At 43.4% G+C, this 17,552-nt stretch overlaps 1 protein-coding gene across 1 annotated transcript in view; it reads left to right on the top strand.

Moving 5' to 3' along the window:
- Nucleotides 1-16,358: 16,358 nt before the first annotated feature.
- LOC126457288 (organic cation transporter protein-like) overlaps nucleotides 16,359-17,552 on the top strand; it is a 312,321-nt gene continuing 311,127 nt past the window's right edge. Inside the window, exon 1 of the mRNA XM_050093458.1 lies at nucleotides 16,359-16,491. The gene's annotated coding sequence lies outside the window, so the exon portion shown is untranslated. The remainder of the gene's footprint in view (nucleotides 16,492-17,552) is intronic.

The following is a 17,552-nucleotide window of genomic DNA, read 5'->3' as shown; positions in this document are numbered from 1 at the left end:
TGTCCCAAGGAGCCAAGATGCTCTCAGCGCTGAATTTGAGACGGCAGAGGAAAACATGCCGAACAACAGCGGACCGATAGCCGGAGGCGGCGCCAACGCCCCCCCCCCCCCCCGCCCTTCCGCCCCCGCCCCATGATAATGACGCCACAGATACCATAGTCTCCGTGATCCAAGACTGAGTAACTTAGCGCTAGTAACATTCACAACCCATGTAGGAAATGGGTTACACCAGGCTGAGAGCCGCATTACATTTTTGTCATACAAACGTTGATCGAGATTCAAGCACCAGCCTGCCATGAAGTATCAAGCAAAAAAATATTGATTTGTTTACTTACCCTGGTTCTAAACAAGTAGCTAAGTGTAAGTGAGAAAACAGGAGAAAAGAAAGAGGAGTGATGATAAATTACTGTAAATAACCGACTACGTTTTCCTATAATTATTCATACAGCAAAGGAATATTTTCAGCGTCTAGCAGCCAATGAAGAAAATATTGCATTTGGTCTTGAATATCTGAGTCATTTTTGCACTTTCGTTGCAAGAAGAGCAAAATTTTAAACGTAGTACCGTAATGAAGTTATTTGGAATCAATTTTGCGATGTAGAGTCGTCGAATGACATGAAACGATTCAAGCACAGGCCGAGGTCCTGACAAAGTGGAATGTGTAACAAAATGCCATTTCGGCACGGAAGTTTTTTCTCTTTAGTCAATAAAATATCGACCAATTGCAGTCACATCGCAGTTTATGGGCACACGATGAAATCTGATATTATCTGGAAGACTGCTGTTTGCACAGTTTAGAGTTGCATCAGAATTTGCATTTTTCCAACAAACTGTGGAGGCTCAAGCAGTCAGTCTGTAAGCACCATGTTAACTACAGTGAGCAGACGCTTAGCTTTATTGCGGCATCAACAGGGTCGAGATTAGACCATGAATAAATGGAGGACAGTGCTCCCACGTATGATTTCCACTTCGGTTTGCACAATTATTAACAGCGCAGATTCTTCTGTAGGGAGTATGGTAGCTGGTAGAAGACAGTAATAACGTGGAAACATACCAGTTTCATGGCAGTGGAATCCTGGTCTGAGGGGTCACGATGTTGATGAGCGTCAGATGCTTCATTCGTTCGTTGTTTCGATGAATACTGTTCAAGCTCACATATACAGAGATGATGTACAGCAGCCTCGACAGGTAAATATACCGTCTATTTATAGTTTTTCGTTGTGGAAGAGATTTTCCGATTTTGTGATTTCTTTTTTCTATGGGTCTCCGGTTTCAAAATATTTATAGGTACACGCATTAGTCACTGTTGTATGGGAAATGTCTGCTGATAGATCTTCACCACATTCTACAATCCTACCTACGCATTGTGGACGAAATGTAATCTCTTTTCTTGAATTCAGTGAACTTTTACCCAGTAGCCTGCACAAGAACGAATGTTATTCATTCGCTCGGGTTGTCTTATAAAACTGGCTTTTGATATTTACTCGTAAAATATATGATTAGCGATGTCACTAGTACAAAACTTTTTCTGATCAGCACTGAGGTAGTTCCGTTTCTAAAACGTTGTTATGAACTTCACTACTGCATTCTATCTATCAGTTGTGCTTACTGTTTTTTCTGTTGGGAATTCGGCCCTGCAATTGAATAACCATTTTATGGCTTAAATTTATTTTTAAAGCCATTTAGTATGTAAGGTTCGTGTTTAATTGAATGTATAACACCTCTTATGTCAAACCGAGGAAGGGGGGGCAGTGGTTAAGACATTGTACTCGCATTCGTGATGATCGGGCTACAGTTAGCCATCTGCCTATACAGATTACATCTTTTATCGTTTCCCTAAACAGCTTGACGCAAATGCCAAACCGGTCGCTTTGAAGAGCACGCGGTCCATTGCCTTCTTCAACCATCCCCAGTCCGGGCTTATGTTACTTATCGCAAGATGCCACTGGCGTTATGGAAATACATGAACGTATTACATCAGTGATTTGTATTGAGCATACGCTCTCGATATGCAGATCGCCCCACTACAATTCAGATGTGTGATAGTAAGATGTGCTCAAGGAAACGGAGCAGGTGAGAGACCCTGACAAGTGAATCATAGTTTGTATTAAATTAATAGTTATGGGTGTAGGGGGAGGTAAATTCATCTACAGAAATTAAAGTGGAATTCATTAATGTCATTATTTATTGGCAAAGTTTGGCTATATCTAAAGCAACAAAGAAGAAGTTGCAAAACTGGTTATCTCACAAACCAGAGATGAGTGCAGGACGGAATATGAATTCGTACAAATTAGTCTCTTAAGACACTGAGTCGTAAAATTTACACCAGGGAGGAATGGAAGCAGCTCTACCTAATGCACCTAACTGAATACAAAATGCAGGGTCTCATTGATCCTGATGGTTGCATCGATTACGAAAAGTGAAGGAGACAAGCATGCATGAAATCCAGATAGCAAAGTCATGGGCAGGACACCACCTTACGATGATTGACCGATGTAAGTCTCTAGTTATGTGAAACATACAGAAGCGTCAGTTCCCAAGTCATTGTTACTGACTCCCCTCATTGCTACATGGATTTACATTTAATATGTGGAGCTGGGTATTGAGCAGGCGCTGCAGCAGATAGTGGATTGCAGAAGGGTATTGCGCATATCTTGCATGATGGACATGGAAGCCTGAAGCTCTAACCTGAGTCCGATGACATTTATTGCACGTTAGAATCTAGCGTTGCCCAACATTGATTCTGGTTGCAGCTGACAAACCTAGGCTTTTATTTATACAATGAAGGCTTTCACGACCGGATGTTTTAGATGTCGAGAATTCTTCCGGTCTGTATGTCCGTGGTCCATGGAACTCTTCTACCCCTGACGTTTCGTCCAAAGATATGCTGGATATCTTCGGAGATGCTCCTGGTTGTGCTGAGTCTTCTTAATCGTCCGCTAAGTTCCCTTAGTAGCGGTATTTCCAGTTTTTTCAGCTTAGAATCCATTTCCTTCGCTATTCTTCTATTCCCCATAGTCTCTGAATCCATCCTCTTCATTTTCTTGGTATTCTCTTTTGCGCCAGAATCCACCCTATTAAGCTCACCCCTCGTTTCCTCCATTAGTGTACTGTTCTCTTTTGCATCTGAAATCATCCTCTTCATTATCTTAGTACTCTCTCTAAGCATGTGAGTGTTCCCTGGCAGTATAGCACTGTGTTCTCTGAATGTGGATAACGATGATGAAGGCGAGAATTTTGCAGAGATGTTTTAGACATTTCTACACAATCCTCCCTGTCTCGATTCTGAACTACAGCATCAAACGGCAAGGAACTATCGCACCCAGATCGTCATCAACTTCCTCTCACTTTCCACCAACTGACGAATCGTTATCCAGACCGACTGCAAGCACACTCGTACATGGAACCAGCGCTCCGTCTGCAACGAGACCAGATCTCTGAAAACTGCCATTTCCACTCTATCATGATTCCCTTCCATATTCATCTGACTATTAAGCTTTAGAGCCCTCTCTCGTCTCGTCTGACTATGGGTTCGCATCCAACTAAGAAAATACGAAAAACTTCGCAAAACACACTTAATCCCTCTCGTTTCCTACTTCAGCTTACACTGACATACAAGACACATAAAATGAACCTCTCTAAAATCTCAGTTTAATACAACGCTGATCAATAACGATTGCAACAATACTAGAAAACACTGAACCTGCAAGGAAAACTTGTAATTAAGAAATGTACAGCCATCTAAATTAAATTTCTCCACATCTTTACGAATTACCGCAGTAACTTTCTCCTTCCTTTGCGTTTGAAATGTGAAGCAATCCCACCATCACTTTTATTTTCAGGCCGGCCGGAGTGGCCGAGCGGTTCTAGGCGCTACAGTCCGGAATCGAGGGACCGCTACGGTCGCTGGTTCGAATCCTGCCTCGAGCATGGATGTGTGTGATGTCCTTAGATTAGATAGGTTTAAGTAGTTCTTAGTTCTATGGGACTGATGACCTCAGAAGTTAAGTCCCATAGTGCTTGTTTTCAACGCAGCCATCAAACTGATCAGGGCTAAGTGAATGTTAAGTTTAAATGTAAGATTTTACTTTCTAAACTTGATCGGAAGACTAGCTGCGAGGAAGATCCTTGGCATCAGTCGCTATTTTAATAGAAGACCCCCCTGGGGTTATGGGAATATATGGAGATACTAAATCATTTATATCTATCGAGCATCCCATCTCGATAAGCAGATTACCCCATTACAATTCAGATATATGATAATGAGGTATGTGCTAGGAAGCGAACAAGTGGATGGCCCTGACAAATGAATCATAGCTGTGGGTCTTGTATTAAACTAATAATTATAGGCGTAGGAGAGCGTACGTTCATCTACAGAGGTTAAAGTGGAGTTCATTAAAATCATGATTTATTGACAAAGTTTGACTGTATGAAAAGCTACACAGAACATGAAAATTACCTCACAAACCGGAGATGAGTGCAGGACAGAATCTTAATATGTTTAAATGGTCGGAAAGGATACCCCAGGTTGAAATGGAAGATATTTTGGTAATAAACTCGCGATGTCCTAATTGAATAGAAAATGCAGGGTGACATTGCTCATTATGATTACGGAAAGTTAAGGGCACAAGCTTACACAAAAACCGAACAGGAAAGCCATAGGGGGGGGGGGGGGGGGGGGAATATCGACTCACGGTGCATGACTTTGTTAGACCCTAGTTGTATGAAGCATAAGATTGCCTCATTGCTGAATAAACTTACTGTGGCTGGATGGTAAGGTGGTATCGCAGCAGATGGTGGCCTGCAGAAGGCCATCACACAGGATACGTTCAAGTCTCAAGCTCTAACCCGAAATCTGAGATGCCTCTTTTGTATCCCGAATAGTGACTTAAACCTAGCATCTCGAATCTTAAAACGCGGATAAAGCTAAAGCTTGCGCTCTGCCGTACCTAGTTCACGGTTCATCCAAAATTATGCGTAGGCAAATTTGAAGGACTCTCTCAATCTCAGTCTATGAGAGTCTATACCTCTGGCAAAGCAAGTGGAGGGAATATGCTGCTTCAGTAACGTGCGAGTTCCAGCGAATGGCTGAACTCTTATTTCTTAACTTCACAAGCTTCGACCAAGGAGAACACCGCCTGGTTTCTGTGTTCAGAACTACACGTAGACTGTCCTTAAAGAGAGGCGCCAGCAGCATATTGGCAGACAACAGAGCTGTTACTTAATGGTGATGCTATGAATTTCCAGCGTCAAGAAATGACCTTATCGTGCTGGGCAGGCCGTAGGCTTTTCACAGACCGACGTCCGGTCGCGCCACCGCACACCTTGCATGTCGTCGCCTGCAGCCATGAAATGTAATATTGAGAAATGCCATAGCCTCGTGGGTGTGCTTCTGGCAGTAAGAGGACCGCGCAAGGTAGGTGTCCCCAGCTCGCCGAAACCTTAATACCTTCAAACGGTGCTTGAGACCGCCCACCAGAGCGGACACTGCGACACAGCGGCTGGCCACAGCCACACATTAGTCCAGATCTCGGCCCTTTTGGGAACGCCAGTCCCAACTGCTCCTCCTGCTGTCCTAATGGAAACGCCTTGGCCACGGCCCAGCTGCTATAATCAGTAACTGCATACAGCCTCACTATCGAAAGAAACATTACAAATTAGGGACTGATCATCGCATTCGTCATTCCTGCGTCATACATGAATCAAATGCTCATTACTGATGCGTTACTTATCACCAGAAAATCTGTATATCACATTACGAAATTAATTCAACTGATAATAAATGAAACGTCAGTCTGGGTATAGCCGGACGCATTTCAGTATCTAATGACCCCTCTCACTGTCGGAAGTTAAACCTTTATTTCTTCCAATCTTTTTTAAGTGAAATGACGAACTCAAAAGTAGATACCTTATTGCACAGTTTCAGTAGTCTATCAATACACACAAACACCTGAAGTATGTTCTCTGAAAGAATTAATTGGTGGAAATAGATACGCAGGTATCTAGCATTTTTCGGTTTCGTAAGATCTCTGCCTAAATGCTGCACAAGTGAGCAGTCAGTTCTGACTAAGGTCTGTTCTCCAAAGTTAGCGAAGAGCAGCTTCAATGTTGGAGACGGCATGGCACGCCTAACCGCATACACCTGCTACTGTAGAAGGTCGTGCATCACAGGGATAGTAAAACATACCTTTTACTTTCTCTTTGTGTTGTTAATATTTGTCTCCAATAAAAATCCATTCACTCTTAACATTAACAATAACAATGCACAATATTTCTATCAGAGGTATGTATCACAGCACAGACTTACGGACAGAAGGTGCTACGTCACAAACTGTATTCACATGCTGATAAGTTTTTTCCCGTAATTTCGCAACATCGCATACCTTTCGTGCAGCTTATACGAGTTCTGGGACTACATTAGTTCGTTCCATTGAATAATATCATTATCTACAATCAATCATGGCCTCCTAAATAATGGAAGCGAGATGTCACGAAAGAAACCTCTCTTTCTTCTCTTTTTATTTTCAGTTCAACAAGAGCCCTACGACGCTGTGTTCCAGAGTTATCAAGCGAATAGTCCAAGATATAATAGATTAGATCCAGTTAGGTTAGAGATAAGCACACGAAGTGTTGACGATGGTGCCAAGCAGCGTTTTAAGCCTCTAATGCAGAGCTTTTCAAACTGTTCCTCATGGCGACACCCTTTACGTGTTGCCACAGGATTAATGATGTCCGAGGACACTCGCATCCGACAAGTGAAACTAGTCAGTAAACAGAACAATACTGCGGCCCGTGGTGATTTTAAGTGTACGATAAGGACGAAACTGTTTCGCAGGAAGGCTGATCCGACTGCGGTGTGTGTGTGTGCGCGCGCGCGCGTTGAGATCACCTCTGACAGTATTCACATGCTAAAGTGCCATATATTGCAACAGTTAACTGTCGCACCACGAAGGAATTATACGAATGGGACGGAAATTAGTGGAACTGATATACATCTAAAGACAGCTCCCTCTCTCTCTCTCTCTCTCTCTCCTGAAGAAACAAGTGAAGGAGCAACCTCGGCTTTTAACCTGGCACCCACGGCTTGCTGCCACGAAAACAACTGCCAGGCAGCTCGCTGCGCGTCATCGGCACGGGAGTGGTGGGACTGTGAAGGCTGCGTCGTGGCGGTCTCCCCTGCACGCCGTCCGTGCTTCGCCTACTTACCGCGCCACGAGGAAACAAAGCGCGTGCCTCTGAAAACCGGATCCCGAGATGCGCCGGCTGCGCGGAACCGCTGCAGTCGGGACCTTGCTTCAGCGTAAGACGTGAATCCCCAGCTCCGCGACTGAGGCGTAACTGATGCCTGAATGTATCACTGCTACGGACATGACGCTAATAGCCACCGGGTGGTTATAATTGCGGTACAGCTACTCACGGTGGTCCAGTGTGGGCCATAATTCGTGTATGACAGCAAACTTGGTAGATATGCTGATGCGTTAATGCAGAACCGATTTGTGCTGACAAAAAAATTAGTTCCAAATTCAGGCACTATGTGCAAATCTGGCGCTGTACTGCATCTCGTAGACGTCTTCGGTGTACCATAGTCATCAAATTGTTTAAGAGGTGGTTAATAATAAAATCAACATTATGCCTTTCTCACTTGTTTGACCTTTTCTGCTCACGTCCCGTTCCTAATCCATTACATGTGGAAACAGTTCTATTGGTCACTCTTGCTTTCCACAGCGCCAGATCTGCACCTCGTGGCCAAAATTGGAACTAATTTTTTTACAGCGTAAATGGGTTCCGCGTTAAAGCAGTAGAATACCTAGCAAGTTTTGCTGCCATACGGTAATTACAGCCCATACTGGACCTCTGTGAGAGCTGCACTTTAATTACAACCTACTGGTAATTGGATTCAAACGTAAGCGTAATGAGAGTGAGTCAAGTCGATACTTTCGACTAAAAAGCAAGCTCCGCAGCATTCAGAACTATAAATAACACCAGTTAGAATTTTTGAAAATTTGTGGTAAGTTCCTATTGGGCCCAACTGCTGACGTCATCGGTCCCTAGGCTTACACACTACTTACTCCAACTTAACCTAACTTACGCTAAGGACATCACACACACCCATGCCCGAGGGAGGACTCAGTTCTCCGACGGGAAAAGCCACGTGAACCGTGACAAGGCGTCCTAGACCACGCGACTATCCCGCACGGAACACCAGTTATATATTGAGAGTACCATGAAGCTAAACAATTTCGAAAACCCTACCGGCCACAGCTCGCTGTGAGATGAGGCTAAGCGTCCCAAGGTACAAAGGGTCAATCTCACTGAATAGTGTAAACTGAAACGGGTAAAAACATACAATAATAAAAATAAAATCTTTCTAGTAAACATGCACTATGTGACCAAAAGTATCCGGACACCTGGCTGAAAATGACTCACAAGTTCGTGGCGCCCTCCATCGGAAATGCTGGAATTCACTATGGTGTTTGCCCACTCTTAGCGTTGATGACAACTTCCATTCTCGCAGCAATACGTTCTACATCTACATCTACGTGATTACTGTGCTATTCACAATAAAGTGCCAGGCAGAGGGTTCAATGAATCACCTTCATGCTGTCTCTCTACCGTTCCACTCTCGAACGGCACGCGGGAAAAACGCACACTTAAATTTTTCTGTGCGAGCCCTGGTTTCTCTTATTTTATCGTGATGATCATTTCTCCCTATGTAGGTGGGCGCCAACAGAATGTTTTCGCAATCGGAGGAGAAAACTGAAATTTCATGAGAAGATCCCGTCGCAACGAAAAACGCCTTTGTTTTAATGATTGCCATTCCAATTCACGTATCATGGCTGTGAAACTATCTCCCCTATTTCGCGATAATACAAAACAAGCTGCCCTTCTATGTACTTCTTCTATGTCATCCGTCAGTCCCACCTGATGCGGATCCCACACCTCACAGCAATACTCCAGAATAGGGCGGACAAGCGTGATGTAAGCAGTCTCTTTAGTAGACCTGTTGCACCTTCTAAGTGTTCTGCCAATAAATCGCAGTCTTTGGTTTGCTCTACCCACAACATTATCAATGTGATCTTTCCAATTTAGGTTATTTGTAATTGTAATCCCTAAGTATTTAGTTGAGTTTACAGCCTTCAGATTTGTGTGACTTACCGCGAAATCGAAATGTAGCTGATTTCTTTTAGTATTCATGTGAATAACTTCACACTTTTCCTTATTCAGAGTCAATTGCCAGTTTTCGCCCCATACAGATATCTTATCTAAATCATTTTGCAATTATTTTCGGTCATCTGATGACTTTATAAGACGGTAAATGACAGCATCATCTGCAAACAGTCTAAGACGGCTACTCAGATTGTCTCCTATGTCGTTAATATAGATAAGGAACAATAGAGGGCCTATAACACTTCCTTGGGGAACGCCGGATATTACTTCTGTTTCCCCGATGACTTTCCGTCCACGTTCAGTCAGGTGCTGGAAGATTTCTTGGCAAATTGCAGCCCATTCTTCACGGAGTGCTGCACTGAAGAGAGGTATCGATGTCGGTCGGTGAGGTCTGGCACGAAGTCAACGTTCCAAAACAAAAAGGTGCTCTATAGGATGCAGATCAGGAGTCTGTGCAGGCCAGTCCATTACCAGGATGTTATTGTCGTGTAACGACTCCGCCACAGGCCATGCATTATGAAGAGGTGCTCGATCGTGTTGGAGGATGCAATCGCCATCCCCGAATTGTTTTTCAACAATGGTAAGCAAGAAGGGGCTTAAAACGTCAGTGTAGCCCTGTGCTGTGACAGTGCCACGCAAAACAACAAGGGGTGCAAGCCTCCTCCTTGAAAAACACGTCCACATCATGACACCAACGCCTCCGAATTTTACTGTTGTCACTACACAAGCTGGCAGATGACGTTCAAAATGGTTCAAATGGCTCTGAGCACTATGGGACTCAACTGCTGTGGTCATAAGTCCCCTAGAGCTTAGAACTACTTAAACCTAACTAACCTAAGGACATCACACACATCCATGCCCAAGGCAGGATTCGAACCTGCGACCGTAGCGGTCGTGAGGTTCCAGACTGTAGCGCCTTTAACCGCTCGGCCACTCCGGCCGGCAGATGACGTTCACCGGGCATTCGCCATACCCACACCCTGCCATCGGATCGACACATTGTATACCGTGATTCGTCTCTCCACACAACGTTTTTCCACTGTTCATCAGTCAAACGTTTACGCTCCTTACACCAAGCGAGGCGTCGTTTGGCATTTAGCGGCGTGATGTGTGGCTTATGAGCAGCCGCTCGACCATGAAATCCAAGTTTTTTCACCTCCTACCTAACTGTCATAGTACTTGCAGTTGATCCTGATGCAGTTTGGAATTGCTGAGCTAGAAATCTGTATTCACAAGGCCTGTGCTGCTTTGCCACTCAAGGTGTCCTCAAAGTCTGAGGGAATCCTTCCTGGTACTGTGTGACGCTTCCGAAAGTCTGTCGTAGGTGAATTTTCTGCCGCAGTACGTCTCCCTGGATGATCTCTTCCTTGGTTGGTTGGTTGGTTGGTTGGTTGTTTTGGGGAAGGATACCATACAGCGAGGTCATCGGTCTCATCGGATTAGGGAAGGACGGGGAAGGAAGTCGGCCGTGCCCTTTGAGAGGAACCATCCCGGCATTTGCCTGGAGTGATTTAGGGAAATCACGGAAAACCTAAATCAGGATGGCCGGACGCGGGATTGAACCGTCGTCCTCCCTAATGCGAGTCCAGTGTCTAACCACTGCGCCCCCTCGCTCGGTCTTCCTTGGTTGTCTCTAGGCCTTGTAGACTTGCAGTTCATGAGCTGATATTTTGGATGTCAACGAGTTCAGTTTGTTCCACAGCTCCTCACTCCCTATTATGTTAAAGACTCTTGTATTGCCAAAGACGTTGCTATCCTGGCCGGTGACGTCTTGCCTACCATGTGGTCAGGGAAACCGATCACTCTACATCACAAGTGTCCGTAGTGTGTTGTATCTTCAGTAAGTAGAGTATGGACCATGTCCCGACAGACAGTGTGCACCTCCCTTGGTCGGAAGGAATGTTCACACACTGGGTCTTCCTTTTATTTATTTATTTTTTTATCGTATGGCGGCAATAGCAAATTTTATGAAGCAGATATAGTTTGCAGTTACACGTTTAAGGATTTAGACACAAAGCTAATATGTTTAAATTCTGAAAATTAATAATTTATTAATGCTAACAAAGAAAAGATTTAAGCTAGATAATTAGGACTGTTAATTAAAATAGATACATTCAATCAGTGTTCAACATCTAGTGAATGAAGCCAATTGATAGGAGAGGAAGCAGCATTAATAAAGTTACTGAATAGCCCGGATACTTTCTCAGAGGGCAGCCTCTGACACTATGCAAACTGGTATGTTGCAGACTGGAGATTTCGGAGCCCCCCACTTGCGCATCATACCATTGCATCTGGCATGACTGCTTCTTATCCTGTTCAGTCTTGTCCACCCACTTCTCTTCTAATCAAATCTTGGTAGGATGACAGATGGACCATGAACATGTTGATATTTTATTGTTGCAGCATTGCATCTCTTACTCCACTCTTCATTCATATCTAACTTCTTGTTGTTTCTACCCTGTCTCAGAATTCTAGGTATTCTCTATAAGTGCATGTCTTTATTTCCTTATTCGATGTGACTCTTGTGCCCATTATCTCCTTCACTTTATCATATTCGCTCTTTTTGAGCCAATATTGTGCACGTCCAGAGGTAGCAAGCTTAAGGTCACCTGGGGCACTTCAGTCGGTGGTGTACTGTACGCGCCTGTCTGGCGTATTAGTACACTTCTCCGTGCTCGCCGTAGAGCCTGTCTTGTACTTACTTCTCTGGCCATATGAGTCCAAACGCAACACCCGTAGCCCACAACTGCCATTACTATTGTGTTGTGGTACGTTCATATTGGACTTGGAGGCAGCTGAAAGCTTCGTTGGTTAGTTATTGCTATTTTGTTCACGATTTTAATGCCTCTCCGGCAGATGACTTCTACGTGTGCATCAAAGAATTAAAGATCAACCTGTTAAAATGAAAAGAATTACGTAGGTACGTTGGTATAAATATCGACGAAAATCAAAACTTTCATGCACATGTAGAAGGAAAATATGGTTGTCATGCGCTTAATGTGACTCTTCAGGGAAGGTTCCAAGGAAAGCTGCGTTTGGTTTATTTTTTAATGGTGTTATCTTAATAGAAGCTAAGGATGTAGAAGACTGAGAGGAACTAAATTAATCCTAACAAGAAAAAAAAAGGATTCTCAACGTATTTTATGAATCAGGAACTGACAGCTGGTTCAAATGGTTCAAACGGCACTAAGACTATAGGACTTAACATCTGAGGTCATCAGTCCCCTAGGACATCACACACATCCATGCCCGAGGCAGGATTCGAAACTGCGACCGTAGCAGCAGTGCCTAGAACCGCTCGGCAACAAGGGTCGGCCTGACAACTGGTTTGAAATTTACTTACAGTGAAAAGACAGGGCCAAACCTTAAATTTAGGAGAAGCAGCAGTCCCGTTTCAGTGAGGTCTGAGGACACACAGAGAATTTACTGCTCACTTTTGCGTGATATGAACGATTTCCGGTAGTGTCCTCGGCACTAAATGGGGGAGGGAACCCAGTTAACTCATGAAATACATGTGTTGTGTGTAATGTGTGATGAATAACATAATGTCCAGAAAATTTAGGAAAATATTAAATACGGGTTGAGGGGGCTGGGGCGGAGTGGGGGTGAGTTAGGGGTTCTGGATGAAATATATGGGAAATCTCGTTAAACGAACGATGTCGTCAGTTACGAACGTCGGTGACTCAGGAACGTGATGAATGGCTAGTCTAACAATCGAAATAGACTACCTGATCCGATAACGCCTATGGCCAATGGAAAGCGACGAGAAAATCAATTATCGTATTCCATGACGATGCATTTCCGACCTGTTGTTATTTGGAATATTTTGCTACATTTTATGTCTCATAACCAATCTAACCTTGTTATAACGGTTTTTTCTCCATCCTTCGCAGCTCTTAAATCGATAACATATTGTACATACCAACATCATAAATAAAGACAGCCGCTAGGAACATTCCAAATGTAAATTGTTATTAAATAGAGGTTAACCTCCAAAGATTCAGTATGGCGAAACGTATAATTCAAAAAACTTATTTATTTACGTCCTTCACAACAAGCTTATCATATTATGCCAAACTATTTCATTAAACCAAACATTGGTCATTTGTGGGTCTGAGGGGGCGTAGGGGGGCGGTGCTAAAATTTTTGTGTTCTTATTTCAATTAGGGAGTGCTTTTCTTTTCATTTCTTTTTCTTTTTTTTTCTTGTAGATTTGGTAGCATCAGTTTTGCCTCGATTACTGACACAACCTGTTTTTCATTCTGCGCTCTGCATTTGTAATTCAGTATTATGCCTTCTGTGCTCTGTAGAAGTAAATGTTATTTTTATAGATTTGTACGTTGAGTGAAAATGTCTCCTAAAAGAAGATTGTACCTATAATGAATGATACATTAAGCACTGATTCACGTTTGATGAAAAAGATGGTGTCCATCTGGCACTGTGTGTAGTGTGTCATAATGCCCTCATTAACGACTCATTGTACCCTGTGCGTCTGGAACGTCATCTAACAACAGCTCACCCGGCGTTGAAAAATAAACCGAGAAGGTTTTCTGTTGGAAAAAGAAGTTATTTAAATCGCATGAAACTGGACTGTACTGGAGTCTTTGACCACGAAAATGAGAATTTTGTTGAAGCATCACACAAAATTTCTCTGTTAACAGCAAAATGCACATAACATATATTGGTGACACGTTACTCAACGCTTCCAGTCTTAAAGCAATCATAATTCAATAGATACAAAATTTTAATGTAAAAAACTTTTGATGACTAGATCGCAATTTTAATTGGAAAGTGAAAGTAGAATGACTGATTTCGGTTGCTTTCTACAGCCATCTTCATATCATTCGAATCGTAAAAGAGCACTGAATGTGTATTGAAAAACATCATCATTATCTGTAGTTATGTAATGACATGCATTCGTATTATTGGCCAACAAGACTATAAGAGTACGTAGTTAAAAACTTCATCGCGAGCGAACCACATTGTAAGCCATATTCTCACAAGATGACGGTAATAAAGATGGAAAATGGCCAGATGCATTAGTAAAAATTGCGTCAAACGCACACTGAAACAACAGGAGTGGTCACCGTTTGTTTGCAAAACTAATCATAGTGCTTTCTTTAATCGTGCACTGAAAATGACGTTCTAGATATCATTTTTTTACCTTAAAAAGTTTTATTTAATGAATTGCATTAGGAGCGCCGTCACCTCCCTTAAATGTCAGGCTTCACTAGTAACCAAAATTGTTTTTGGAGAAGACAGTCAGTGAAAAATGGACAAAACACGTCTTTCAAACAACATGTCTAATCGAAGAAATGGCCCTGAATGTGAAAGAGCAGCCTAACTGAAACACAATAGTTCTGTATTACACTGCATTTGATTAGCCACTTTTCTAAAGGGTGGATTGCAGATTACTGTTGAATAAAGATTTTCGAACAAAAAAATTAAAAAATAAATAAAGTAAATAAACGTGGAGGATATGAGATGTTCTGGGGTTACGTAGGGGGCACCAGATAGAAAAGGTTGGGAACTATTGATCTACGAGGTATGGCTATAAAATAACGGGACTGAAGCAGTCACTGAGTCACGCATGCGCCAAGGATGAACGACCAGTAGCTGTGAAGCCTTCTCAGTCGAATGCGGCACTTCTGGTGTCTGAAGACAGATCAGTGTGAACGTGAACTTCGTTCGTGTACAAGCTGTTACTTTCTTTTGCTGCAACAATGATAAGTGTAATAATAGAGCGACAGTGATTCCAGTAGCTCTGAGCACTATGGGACTTAACTTCTGAGGTCATCAGTCCCCTAGAACTTAGAATTACTTAAACCTAACTAATCTATGGACATCACACACATCCATGCCCGAGGCAGGATTCGAACCTGCGACCGTAGAAGTCGCGCGGTTCCAGACTGTAGCGCCTAGAACCACTCGGCCACTCCGGCCGGCAATAGTGCGACAAATTGTCATGAAGTTTAACATGAAATTTGGAGAAACTGTTATTTTTACTAAAAGAAGTGTATGGTTCAAGAGTTTCCAAGTCCGCCGAGAACACGTTGAAGATGACTCACACGTGGAACGCTCTTCGACTCCAAAAACGGATAAAAATATCGAAAAACTAGTACCAGTGATGTGATACGATCTGACCGTCGGTTGAGTATTCGATCTACTGCTTGAACTGGGAACTGACAAAGAAAACGTAAGGAAAATTTTACGTAACCAGTTTAACATGAGAAAAGTGCTTGCGAGACTGGTGTCGAAAATTCTCAGGATCGAATAAAAAGAACCTCGTGAAAGTGTTTGTACTGACACTATGAATACCATTGAAAATGATCTCAATTTCTTGGAAAGAGTGATAACGTGTGACGAATCTTGGTTTTTCACTTATGATCCAGAAACGAAGCGCCAAATCATGCTTTGGAAGGACTCAACTTTACCGAGAGCGAAAAAAGCTCAAATGAGCAAATGAAGGTTCAAAGCGATGATGATTGTTTTTTCGATATTCGTGGAATTGTGTGTCTTCACTGGGTTCCTGGAGGTCGAACTATTTATCATCACTACCTTGAGGTTCTTACTCAACTCCGTGAGAAAATAAGAAAAAGAGGACCCGAATTGTGGAAGAACAAGTCATAGCTTCTGCATCAAGACAAAGCACGGGCTCATACCGTCTTATCTTAAAGAGGTTTCTAGCGAAGCACAGCATCTCAATGATAGACCACCCACGTTGTTAGCCTGACCTGGTACAATGTGACGTTTTCTAGTCCCTAAAAATCAAATGTGCAATAAAGGGAACAAGATCTCAGTCCGTTGAAGCAGTGAAAGAAAAGGAGATACGCATTATCATGGAGCTCGCAGAGGAAGACTTCCAGCACTCTTCCCATCAATGGAAAATTCGTATGGACCGTTTTAAGGATGTAGGAGGGGAGGATATTGAGGATGACAATGTGTATGTTTTTGAAATAAAATTTTTACAGCAATAGTCCCGTTATTTTGAAAGCCACACCTGTTCTTTCGGGAAGTGAAGCACCGCGGTCTTAATTGCGTTTTTGCTTTCGCACCTGAAGCGTATCGCAGACACTTCCGGTTCCGATGAAGCGAGTAAGAGAACGTCAAGGTCTGAGCCAAGGCTGGCATCGGCTCGGAAGGCAGGGCAGGGCAGAGTGTGGAGTCGCCGCGCGGCCAGACGGCCTCTCTCCGCCGCAGCGAGGAATGCCACGTGTGCGCCAGCCGCAGCTGCCGCCACACACAAAGACCGCTGCAGCCGCCGTCACAGTCGGTGTCCCCTCCCGACCTGCCTCGCGCGACCGCGGCGTGTCGCACACTGTGGTAAGTTGACAAGCCGGCGCATGTGCCTAGTCAAACCGTAACCTGCCGTCCTACTAACACACACTGTCTCCGAATGGTCGCAATAATCAGACAGTATACAACTGTACCCAAGGATAATGCGTCAGATGTGTGTGTGTGTGTGTGTGTGTGTGTGATTTTTCTGGATGTCTGATGACCGCCTGCGCCATGTATACTGTTTAGTTGTGCTTCTCTTGTTACATAAAACAATGCTGTGATTCAGTCGACTCGGCAGTCATCCCAAGTGTTTCTTGAATTGATGAAAACTGTCGAGACAGTTTCTCACTGTCGTCTAGTAAACAAAATAGGAGCTTATGGACATTATGATCCTGTACGTAACACGATCAGGTGCAGTTAAGTCCGCGACAATGGTGCTGCCCTTTTCCCGGCGATATCAACGTTGTCAACACCTTTTAAGATGAAATTTGCAGTGACAAGCTGACCTCTTGCGCGGCGCGATACATAGGTCACGTTAAAAGATGATATGTTGGCTGTTAAACAGGCTTACGAATGTGTCATGTTGATAATCTTTTAAATGTAATATGTAGGCAGCAACTTCTCGATTGCCGGCTGCGGTGACCGATCGGTTCTAGGCGCTCAGTTAGGAACCGCGCGACTGCTACGGTCGCAGGGTCGAATCCTGCCTCGGGCATGGATGTGTGTGATGTCCTTAGGTTAGTTAGGTTTAAGTAGTTCTAAGTTCTAGGGGACTGATGATTACAGCTGTTAAGTCCCATGGTGCTCAGAACCATTTGAACCATGTTTTGAACTTCTCGATTACCCGGATTAATGCGGACCCAAGATTTTACGGATAACTGAAAGTCGCACATAATCCGAAATACAGTTTTGTTACCGGAAAATTGCTGTTCACTGTATTTCCAAAATATGCTACATCTCACATTTGAAAGTCCACTGACAGTTTATTTACATTACACCTAGAACACACTGCATTCCGTATCTCTTGCTTCAGTGCACTTTCGCCGACGTAATGTCCATTCTTTTTATATGTTTCAGTTTTTCACTCCCTTTTTCCTGACGACTGC

This window comes from Schistocerca serialis, chromosome 2 (genome assembly GCF_023864345.2).
Source record: "Schistocerca serialis cubense isolate TAMUIC-IGC-003099 chromosome 2, iqSchSeri2.2, whole genome shotgun sequence".
In the NCBI taxonomy this organism is placed as follows: domain Eukaryota; kingdom Metazoa; phylum Arthropoda; class Insecta; order Orthoptera; family Acrididae; genus Schistocerca; species Schistocerca serialis.
This window is presented reverse-complemented; position numbering and strand designations above follow the sequence as displayed.